The 11641-nt window shown below is 46.6% G+C and overlaps 1 protein-coding gene across 1 annotated transcript in view; it reads left to right on the top strand.

Moving 5' to 3' along the window:
- Positions 1 to 3728: 3728 nt before the first annotated feature.
- CTPS2 (CTP synthase 2) overlaps positions 3729 to 11641 on the top strand; it is a gene marked incomplete at its 3' end in the record, with an annotated part of 88830 nt that continues 80917 nt past the window's right edge. Inside the window, exons 1-2 of the mRNA XM_021713756.1 lie at positions 3729 to 3823; positions 3960 to 4045. The remainder of the gene's footprint in view (positions 3824 to 3959; positions 4046 to 11641) is intronic.

Below are 11641 nucleotides of genomic sequence, written 5' to 3'. Positions count from 1 at the left end.
AGGTCGAGGCTGCAGTGGCCGGGAGCGGCCACTGCACTCCAGTCTGGGTGACAGAGTGAGACTCCAACTCAAAAAAAACAAAAAACAAAAAACAAGGTCTCCCAATGCTGTCCTGGCTGGTCTCAAACGTCTGGTCTCACGTGATCCTCCCATGTCAGTCTCCCAAAGCACTGGGATCACAGGCGTCAGCTACCACGCCTTACTTTGCTTTATCTCAGAGAACACAAGTGAAGGCTGTGTTCTCCAAGGGACAGTTTTGTTTTGTTTTTTGAGTTGGAGTCTCACTGTCGCCCAGACTAGAGTGCAGTGGCACGCTCCCGGCCACCGCAGCCTCAACCCACTGGGCTCCGGCGATACTTCCGCCTCAGCCTTCCAAGTGGCCGAAACTACAGGTGTCCGCTACAGCACCCAGCTAATTTTTGTAGAGACGAGTTCTCGCCAAGTTGCTGGGACTGGTCTCGAACCCTCAGGCTCAGGCAATCCACTTACCTTTGGCCTCCTAAAGTGCTGGGATTACAGGCTGAACTACTAAGACTGCCTGGGACAGTTTTATAACTATTCTGAAAGGTAAAATTCTTCAAAATAAAAGACTGTGAAAGAACATAAACAATCAACTTAATGATGTGCTTCCTTTTTATTTTTATTTTTTAATTTAATTTAATTTTTTGAGTCAGAGTTTCACTCTGACGCCCAGGTTGGGGTGCAGTGGCACACTCACGGCCACCGCAGCCTTCACCTGCTGGGCTCAGGTGATCCTTCTGCCTCAGCCTTCCAAGTAGCTGGAACCACAGGTGTGCGCCACCGTGTCTGGCTAATTTTTTGAGTTATTGTAGAGACAAGGTCTCACCAAATTGTCCAGGCTGGTCTCAAACCCCTGGACTCAGGCAATCCTCTCGCCTTCGCCTTCCAAAGTGCTGGGATTATAGGTGTGAGCCCCGGCACCTGGTTCCTTTTTATTTTTTAAAAATAATTAGCGGGGCTCAGTGACTCAGCCTGTAATCCCAACACTTTGGGAGGCTGAGGCGAGTGGACTGGCTGAGCCCGTGGATTCGAGACCAGCCCAGGCAACTTGGCAAGACCTTGTCTCCATGACAAATAAAAAAAAAAAATTAGCTGGATGTGGTAGCACGTGCCTGTAATTCTGGCTACTTGGAAGACTGAGGCGGAAGGATCGCCAGAGTCCAGCAGGTCGACGCTGGGGTAGCCGTGAGTGTGCCACTGCACTCCAGCCTGGGCGACAGAGTGAGACTCCAGCTGAAATAAAAATAAAAATCATCTTGCAGAACCAGCACAATGTTAAATGACACATCCTTAGCCCACACAATTCAATCTGCACCCTGTTATGTATTTTTTTCTGCTCATCTTTTTTCCATTTGGGATGAACAATACAATAGTTATTATAATATATTTGTATTTACAGGATACCCTTCATTCACTAGCCTCATAGAATAAGATAATCACACAAGGCCCCATATCCTGTGGTGAAGAGTTTGGCTGTGCACTGATGTCCTGACTTTGCCACTCATATTAACTAATGTACCTTTGGTCAAGGCATTTTACATCTGTGAGCCTCAGATTCCTCATTCTAAAAAGGGTATCATACCAACCATCCTGGTTGTAAAAAGGAATGAAAGATGGAAATGTAGAAGGAAACCTTACATTCTCAGGAGGTATTAAGTATCATCATCCATACCAACCCGTTTCACAAACATCCTTTCTCCTGGGCATTCTGGGAGACTTGTTTTTATTTTTTAAAATTAATTAATTAAATTTTGAGCTGGAGTCTTACTCTATCTCCTAGGCTGGAGTGCAGTGGTACACTCATGCTGAGCTCTGGTGATCCTTCCGCCTCAGTCTTTCAAATAGTTGAAACTACAGGTGCGCTACCACGCCCGGCTAAGTTTTGATTCATTGTAGAGACAAAGTCTTGCCAAGTTGCCCAGGTGGGTCTCGAACCCGCAGGCTCAGGCAATCCACTCTCCTCGGCCTCCCACAGTGCTGGGATTACAGGCTGAGCCACCGAGCCTGGCCGAGACTTGTTTTTATTAACAGACTCCCTAACCCAGCCTTTCGATATCCTTCTCTTTTTTTCTTTTTCCATGGAGACTTGGGTCTCCTCCAAGGATGCCCTGCTGACTGAAGCTTCTGCTTATTTTCTCAGAAGTTGTCATCAGTATCCCAAACTCCGTCCTGCTTCCTTCCACACTGCTCTTTCTTTCTTGGTGGGGAGAAACTGTTTTGCAGGTCATTGACTTTTGCTCTACAACTCTCTCCCCTTCCCGGACCCAATCATCTATTAGTTTCAGGCTCACTCCGCCCCCTGCTCCTATTCCCTGAAGTTCCTTGGCCTCAACTGATTCCTCCATCCTTCTAAAACCCTTGATGTCCACCACGCCAACCTGGTGGGCATTAGGCCCAAGTCCAGTGATGACCATCTCACAGCAGCCACACCCTAATCTGTCTCATCTCCTGTAATTACTTCCCCTTTGAAGGCTTGAACCCCACATCACAGTCTCTGCTGCCAGCTTGCCAGTCCTTTCCTTCTCAGAGGCCCTGGGCTTTGGGCCCTTCTCTCTACTCTCCCAGCCCATCAGTTCCCTGCTGGCTTGGGTTCCTGTTCTTTAGGAACCAGAGCCTGGCCCATCACTCTAATCACAGTCTCCAGTGCCCTCCACTTCGTCACCCTCTTGTCCTTCTACTCTACGCAAGCAGCAAACTCAGGTTTTATCACTGCGACCTATACTTATACAGGTAACCTTGCCAAATTATAGCTGGACATCACTACACAATTATGGTTTCTAAACTCCACTAGGTCTCCAATGACTCTCGTCTAACTGGTCCCTCTTGTGTTTCACACTGGTTATGCAAAATTCCACCATTTCCCTAAAGCTTCCATCTCATTTCAAAGCCTTCCATTGGCCATAGATAGCTCCTTTCTCCTTCAGTGGTTTGCTTAAGTTCTTTCCTTCACCTTTATCACCTCCTGTGTCGTGCCCATCACCAGCCATCCTCCAAATACTCTCAGAAAAGTCACCCTGCGAACTGGGCTTTGTGGCTCAGGCCTGTTATCCCAGACTTTGGGAGGTGGAGGCAAGAGGATTGCCTGAGCTCAGGGGTTGGAGACCAGCCTGAGCAACAGGGCAAGACCTCGTCTCTACAATAAAAACGTCAAAAAATTAGTTGGGCGTGGTGGTGCATGCCTGTGGTTCCAGCTACTTGGAAGACTGAACCCAGCAGGTCGAGGCTGCGGGGGAGCTGTGAGCGTGCCACTGCACTCCAACCCTGGGTGGCAGAGTGAGACTCCATCTCAAAAAAGAAAAGTCACTCTGCGAAGTCTTAATTGCCTTCCTCTGTCTCCCTAACCGCCCCCCCGCCCCGTGCTACCCAAGTATTGTTCTCTCGAACTTTATTGCCTCCAATAGACAGTTAGCCCTTCCACAAGACTGTGGGCTCCTCCAAGGCGGCAGGAATTTCCTTCCTCCTCAGCGCTCCTGCTGTTCCTGACGGGTCATAGGGGATTCGCGTAGGTGGCGGATGGAAACTCTTTGCCAGGGTAAGACCCGGACGCGAGGACCTGAACGAGGGTCTCGGCTTGCTAGGAAGCCGGGGCTGGCCGGGAACCCTGGAGTTCACCCGCGCATCCGAAGCGCCTCTGCAAAGTGAGCCACAGGGGGGAGGAGTTGTCCCCAGGCTGAGCTAGGCCTGAGGCCAAGGGCGTCCAGAGCGGAGGGTGACGGGAGCTGTCTGTGCCGGAGGAATCACTTTTTAGGCGCTTGTTTTGGACCGTTGCACAAACACGGATGCAAACCCCAAGCTCATCAGCGTGAGTCAGCGGGGTCAGCCTCAGGGCGGACAGGGAAGGTGGCCGAGGACGGCGCCGCGCACCCCGAGGCCAGTGCGGGCAGCGGAAGGACGCGGGGGACAACTCCGGACAGCCCCAGCGGCGACCCCCTCCCCAGCCCGACAGGTGAGCGCCAGGTCAGCCGCAGGGCGGAGCCCGCCGTCCTCATCTGCCACTCTCCCTGGCGCTACCACCACCGCGCAGGTAACTCCCCGCCTGGCCCTGGCCCTGACCCCCAGGCCAATCTGCGTCCCCAGGGACTCCCCGCCCCGCCCCGCGCACCTAGCCCAGGCACACTCGAGGATCTGGGCGCCATTGTTCCCTCCCCGATGGCGCCCGCGCTCTCCCCCGGGTAGAGTCTGAGTCCGGCCGGTAGCACCGCGAGTCCAGCACCCTGCGCTCGCCTACCTCGCCTTTTCGGCGTGGCGCGGGGACTGAGGGACATCCGCCGGTGCCCAGAGCCTTTGGAGCCTGTCCTGCTGCGGCACGCAGCCCCGGGTCCTGAGCGACGCGCCCCTGGGACGCGCTTCTTCCCTCCCCACCCTCCCGAGCCCCGAAAGTCCTGAGATGGCGTTGGCGGAAGTGAAGCCCCAAGCACGGGTCTGGCGAAACTGGCGGTCAGCACCAGGAACATAGCCTTTCTCTGCTCTCTCGGCCCCCGCACCGGTAAAATAACAACCCGTGCGTTTTCAGCATATTATCTGGTTAGGGCGCACAGTGCCCAACTACGTTACAGCTACAAAATCACTTTTTTCTTGGGGAGGGGGGTACCATTAAATTTTTTTGCTGTATAGCTTACATACAATAAAATGCCCCATTTTAAGTGTGCAGGTCGATGGGATTTGACAAATTATACGCTCATGTAACCACTGTCCCAACATAGACATAGACCATTTCCATCACTCAGGAAAGTTCCCTCGTGCCCCTTTCCAGCCAATCCGCTTTCCCAGGACTTCGTAAAACAAGATTATTCAGTAAGTATTCTTTTGTGTCTAACAATACCTTTTTTTTTTTTTTTTTGGTAGAGATGAGGTCTCGCCAATTTGCCCGGGCTGGTCTCGAACCCTGGGGCTCAAGCAATCCCTGGGCCTCCCAAAGTGCTGGGATTATAGGCGTGAGCCACCGCGCCCAGCCTAACATTACTTTTTAAATGGCCATCATTGAGAAGGTGGCTCTTGGTGCTTAAGGTGCTTTTAGCTGTTCTAGGCCTGCCAGTTCTAATGTGAGAGCCACTGGCTACACTTGGTTATTGAACACTGGAAATGTGGCAAGTCCAAACTGAGATGTGCGCTAATTATATGCACTTACTTTCAGAAGTTTCAGCACACACATACAAATAAAGGATGTAAAATACCTCACCAGTAAATTCTTGCATTTATTACATGTTAAAATAACATTTGTCTACATTGACTTAAACAATTATTAAAATTTACTTAATCTGTTTTTTATTTTTTAATGTGGCTACTAGAAAATTTAAAGATACGTACCTGGCTGTGTGATATTTTTATTAGACAAGGTACAACACAGCTCTACCTTGTCCTATTCTATAAACACTTGGCTCCACTCACTGCATATACGAATAAATGAAAAATATAGCCGGGCTCGGTGGCTCAGCCTATAATCCCACGCTTTGGGAGGCTGAGGTGAGTGGATTGCCTGAGCCCGTGGGTTCGAGACCCGCCTGGGCAACTTGGCAAGACCTCATCTCTACAATAAATCAAACAATTAGCCGGGTGTGGTAGCGCGCACCTGTAGTTCCAGCTACTTGGAAGGCTGAGGTGGAAGGATTGCTGGAGCCCAGCAAGTGGAGGCTGCGGTGGCCGGGAGCGGCCACTGCACTCCAGTCTGGGCGACAGAGTGAGACTCCAACTCAAAAAAAAAAAAAAAATGAAAAATATATCTTCATATTGGAACCATCACAATTAGAAGTGATCTAAAACAGAGCTTGCCTTTTCCTGCACTTTAAAAACTTTGTTTCAAACTTACTTGTTTGCTTACAAGTAGTAGGAAGGATTAAGTGTCTCCTTGTTGTTGTTACATTTTTAAAAGAGGATTTTCTAAAATATCTAATTTGCTTTAAAAAGGTTCCTGTGTTTTTCAAGATACTGAAAACGAATAATGGGTGGGGGGGTGATACCTTTTATTACCTACCATAAAGGTCATAGCTGACTACTCTAAACAAAAGACAGGTTAACAAGTGAAAACCATAACAAATTAATTTAATCATAGTTTTACATGAAATGGGAGCCTTCAGAATGAACACTCAGAAATACAGGGAAAACTGATTTTTTGCTTAGGATCCATGAAGCAGGGACAGATGAGCTAATAGAAATAGACTGAGTGGGGAAATTCAGCAAGGCCTGTCCAGATTCTTCTTGGCGTTTCTGGTGGAGCATTTCTTCCTCCTGGGTATGGCGTAAGACCCCTCTGGAATTTTTTTATGGCCAGCTGTTACATGGAAAGAGGTGGAGGGAAGGTTAGAGTAATACTTTTTGGCTTTATGGCTTTATGGGAAGAAAGGGGTTCTAGTTTCTATGACCTGGCTTGGGGATGAAGAATTCTCATTTTTATGACTTGCCTTGGGGGAGAATAAGGGTGAGAGACAGGAGGGCAGGAGAAGGTCAGAGAAAAACTTTGCTTCTGAGGCCTTCATTTTGGGGTATCATTTTCTGAGCCCCAACATCTACAACCCAATCACCTAAATATATTAAGATTTAACATGATATATTTTTGGCCAAATTAAGATCAAAATCTTAATCTTGGCAATTAAGATTTTTATTTTTTTATTTTTTTGAGTCAGAGTCACAGGGTTGCCCAGGCTGAAGTGCAGTGGCACGCTCACAGCCACTGCAGCCTCAACCTGCTGGGCTCAGGCGATCCTTCTGCCTCAGCTTCCCAAGTAGCTGGAACTACAGGCGTGCGCTACCACACCCAGCTTATTTTTTGATTTATTGTAGAGATGAGGTCTCAACAAGTTGTCCAAGCTTCGAATCCCTGGGCTCAGGCAATCCTCTTGCCTCAGCCTTCCAAAGTGCTGGAATTACAGATTGAGCCACCGAGCCCGGCCTTTAATCTTAATTTTTAAAAAAAGTTGTCAGGCACGGTGACTGGCAATTTAATATATATATTTACAGAGAAAGGGGCTCACTACTTGCCCAGGTTGACCATTAACTCCTTCTAAGTAGCTGAACCACTGCAACCAGTTTATCAATAAACATTTGGGATCTGATTGAATCACTGTGTAGGTAGTACTGAAAAATGATAACAGCTAACCTTAATTTAACACTTAGTTACTCTCTTTGTAAATTTCTGCGCAACTCTCTAAGGTAGGTATTATCATTATACACATATACTGCATGGATTGAGAACATTGAGATTTTGAAAAATTGAAGAATTTGACTAGGGTCATAGCTGTAAGTGACAGAGTCAGTATTTGAACCCAGGCTATTTGACTCCAGAGGACAAGCACTTATCAAAGCTGAGCAAATCAACAGTGGAATGAGTAAGGTAGGCCTGTGAAGAAATTATCACCATAATGATTACCTGAGGCAGTAGGAGTGTAAAGAGATGAATATTCAGATACATTTTGGATCTCTGAGTGATCCAAAGAGGTCTGGATTTGGATTGAGAATCTTTTTTTTTTTTTGAGTTGGAATCTCACTCTGTCGCCCAGACTGGAGTGCAGTGGCTGCTCCCGGCCACCGCAGCCTCGACCTGCTGGGCTCCGGTGATCCTTCCACCTCAGCCTTCCTTCCAAGTAGCTGGAACTACAGGTGTGCGCTACCGCACCTGGCTAATTTTTTTGATTTATTGTAGAGATGAGGTCTCGGCAAGTTGCCCAGGCGGGTCTCGAACCCGTGGGCTCAGGCAATCCACTCACCTCAGCCTCCCAAGGGCGCGGGATTACAGGCTGAGCCACCGAGCCCAGCTGGATTGAAAATCTTTTAGGCTATAAATATAGCTCGAGTAAGTGGGCCATGTGGGCAGTGAAGAGGTGCAATGGCATTGAATGTGATCAACTGTGCTCTGTAGAGAAAGGCAGGCTCAGGGACTGGAGCAGGCCATTTGGGATGGGACATGTTTACTCACTCTGGCCATACTCAAATTGAACTCACAGTTCTGAAGTGACTTTAGTTGAGATTGTTTTGAAAGATAAGCAGAGAAAACCACAGAATCAGATCGGGCATTCCTTTGAGGAGGACAAATAAGAAATGGGGAACTGAAATGGTTGCTACCTGATTGCATCTGTGCTTAATTTCCAAGTATTTTAAATCATTTGTGAATTATGAAAGAAAGTGGGATTTATAGTTATTTGTTTTTGTTAGTTACCCTCCTTTTTTTATTTTTACAGTTATAGTTTTTATTTTTTGAGTCGGAGTCTTACTCTGCCACCCAGGCGATCCTTCCACCTTCCAAGTAGCTGGAACTACAGGCATGTGCCACCACACCCAGCTCATTTTTTGATTTATTGTAGAGACGAGATCTTGCCATGTTGCCCAGGCTGGTCTCGAACCCGTGGGCTCAGGAGATCCTCTCACCTCCGCCTCCTTAAAGTGCTGGGATTACAGGCATGAGCCACTACGCCCGGCTACAGTTATAGTTTTATATTAGCAGTGTTACTTGCTCATTTTCCTGCTATGACTACACAAATAACACTTTTGATACATGGTGAAATTACAAGAGCAGAAGGCCGCTCAAGGGAAATACAGTAGTACTCAAGGTAAAGAATATTGAGAAGTTATTGGCTTCCTGTAAAACCAAAGAGTTTGAATCAGACAACAACAGAAATATCCTGCTTGAATATTCTTTTATTTTTATTTTTTGAGTTGGAATCTCACTCTGTCGCCCAGGCTGGAGTGCAGTGGCACGTTCATGGCCACTGCAGCCTCAACCTGCTGGGCTCTGGCGATCCTTCCGCCTCAGCCTCCCAAGTAGTTGAGATTATAGGCATGCGCCACCATGCTTGGCTTATTTTTAAAAATTTTTTTGTAGAGACAAGTTCTTGCCATGTTGCCCAGGCTGGTCTCGAACTCCTGAGCTCAAGCAATCCTCTCGCCTTGACCTCCCAAAGTGCTGGGATTACAGGCGTGAACAACTGTACCTGTTCTAATAGCTAACTTTTATTAATGTTGCCCTTTTGTTAATGTTATCTTCTATACCAGGCATCAGAAAACAAACAAACAAAAAAGGTAAACATTTCAGGCTTTGTGGACCAGAGGTCTCTGTTGTCACAGCTATTCAACTCTGCTGTTGTAGCATTGAAAATAGTCATAGACAATAAGGAAACGAATGGATGAGGCTGTGTGCCCATAAAACTGGATTCATGGACACTGAAATTTAAGTTTCTTGAAATAGTCTTCTTTTGATATTTTTTCCCAATCATTTAAAATTGTAAAAAAAAAATTCTTAGCTTGGGAACCAAACAGAAACAGACAATAGAGCAGATTTGATCTGTGTGTCATAGTTTGCTGATCCTACTGTCATAATTTATATGATCATTGAATCATCATAACCAACTATGAAATTGGTGGCTTTTTCAAAATGTTGGTGTATTTGAATATTGATTGATTTCTTTTTTTTTTTTTTTTTTTGAGTCAAGGTCTGTTGCCCAGGCTGGAGTGTAGTGACATGATTTGGGCTTACCACAGCCTCAACCTCCTAGGCTCAAGTGATCCTTCCAAAGTAGCCACCATGTCCAACTAATTCTTTGATTTTTTTTTTTGTAGAGATAAGGTCATGCTATGTTGCCTGGACTGATCTTGAACTCCTGGGCTCAAGCAATCCTCCTGTCTTGGCCTCCTAAAGTGCTGGAATTACAGGTGTGAGACACCACACCTGGCCTGAATATTGTTTTTTAAAAATAGGCTTTATTTTTTTTTAGAGCAGTTTTAGGTTCAAGGCAAAATTGAGCAGAAAGTACAGAGTTTGCATACACCCTCTGCCCACCCACTCCACACCCAGCCTCCCCCATTATCAACATCTAGCATCAGTGTGGTACATTTAATACAATCGATGAACCTACATTGACGCAACATTATCACTCAAAGTCCATAGTTTATCTGCACCGGGATTCACTCTGTGTTGTTCATTCTGCACCGGGGTTCACTCTGTGTTGTTCATTCTGTGGGTTTGGACCAATGTATAATGATCTGTATCTGCTATTACAGTATCATACTTATATATAATAGTTTTACTGTCCTAAAAATCCCTTGTATTCTGCCTATTCATCCCTCTCTCCCTCCTACCCCCTGGCAACCACCGATTTAGTTTTTTTTTTTTTTTTAGAGACAGTCTCCTGTCACCCAGGCTGGAGTGCAGTGATGGGATCATAGCTCTCTGCAACCTCAAACTCCTGGGCTCAAGCAATCCTCCTGACTCAACCTCCTGAGTAGCTGGGACTACATGTGTGAGCCAACATGCCCAGCTAATTTTTACATTTTTTTGGAGAGGTGAGGTCTCATATTGCTGCCCAGGCTGGGGATATTTTTCAAACTGTCTCTACAGTTTTACCTTTTCCAAAATGTCATATAGTTGGAGTCATACATCATGTAGCTTTTTCAACTTCCCTTCTTTCACTTAATAATGTGCATCTGAGATTCCTCTATTTTTTTCTTGCCTTAATAACCTATTTCTTTTTAGCACCAAATAATATTCCAAAGACTTGGCATTTTTATTTTATGTTACAGACGAAGAAATAGGCACAGAAAAGGTAAAGAACTCGCCCAGGTATAGTTGGTACAGATCTGTCCAACTCCAAAGTCTGAACTCTTAAACATTTTCGTATGCTTCTGAATTCCAAAGAATTTTGGTTAAGTTTGTTACATGACAGTTTCTTGTTTTTGAGTTGGAGTCTTACTCTGTTGCTCAGACTGGAGTGGAGTGGCACACTCCTGTCCACCGCAGCCTCCACCTGCTGGGCTACGGCGATCCTTCTGCCTCAGCCTTCAAGTAGCCAGAATTACAGGCTCACGCTATCACACCCAGCTCGTTTTTGATTTATTGTAAAGACGAGGTCTCGCCAAGTTGCCCGGGTGGGTCTTGAACCCGCAGGCTCAAGCAATCCACTCGCCTTGGCCTCCCAAATTGCTGGGATTACAGGTTGAGCCACCGAACCCGGCACATGACAGTGTCAAAGCAACTTTCTCAATAGCAACAAAAGATTAGAAGCCTAGAAGATAAGACTTTGTTTCAAAAGGTTCAAGTATTTAATTTAGATAGAAAAATGCTGTGTGCTTTTGAAATCCTGGTTGAAGCCAGTCTTAGTGGTTCAGTGTCTGTAATCCCAGCACTTTGGGAGGTTGAGGAGGGAGGATTGCTTGAGGCCAGGAGTTCAAGACCAGCCCGGGCAACATAGTGAGACCCTCTATCTCTACAAAAAAAAAAAAATTAAAAAAAGAAAATTATCCAGGCATGGTGACTCAAGCCTATAATCCCAGCACTTCGGGAGGCGGAGGCAAGAGGATTACCTGAGCTCAGTGGTTGGAGACCAACCTGAGCAACATGGTGTGACCTCATCTCTACAATAAATAAAAAAAAAATCAGCTAGGCATGGTGGAACATGCCTGCGGTTTCAGCTACTTGGAAGGCTGAGGCAAAAGGATCACCGGAGCCCAGCAGGTCAAGACTGCAGTGGCAGTGAGCATGTCACTGCACTCCAACCTGGGCAACAGAGTGAGACTCCGACTCAAAAAAAAAGAGAAGAAAATTAACTGAGCATGGTGTTGCGCACCTGTGGTTCTAGCTACTCAGGAGGTTGAGGCAGGAGGATCTCTTGAGCCCAGGAGTTTGAGGCAGCAGTGA

Source organism: Carlito syrichta, unplaced genomic scaffold (genome assembly GCF_000164805.1).
Source record: "Carlito syrichta isolate Samal-C Ts95f unplaced genomic scaffold, Tarsius_syrichta-2.0.1 Scaffold304715, whole genome shotgun sequence".
NCBI lineage: Eukaryota > Metazoa > Chordata > Mammalia > Primates > Tarsiidae > Carlito > Carlito syrichta.
The sequence above is the reverse complement of the archived record's forward strand: the minus strand, read 5'-3'. Positions and strand labels throughout refer to the sequence as shown.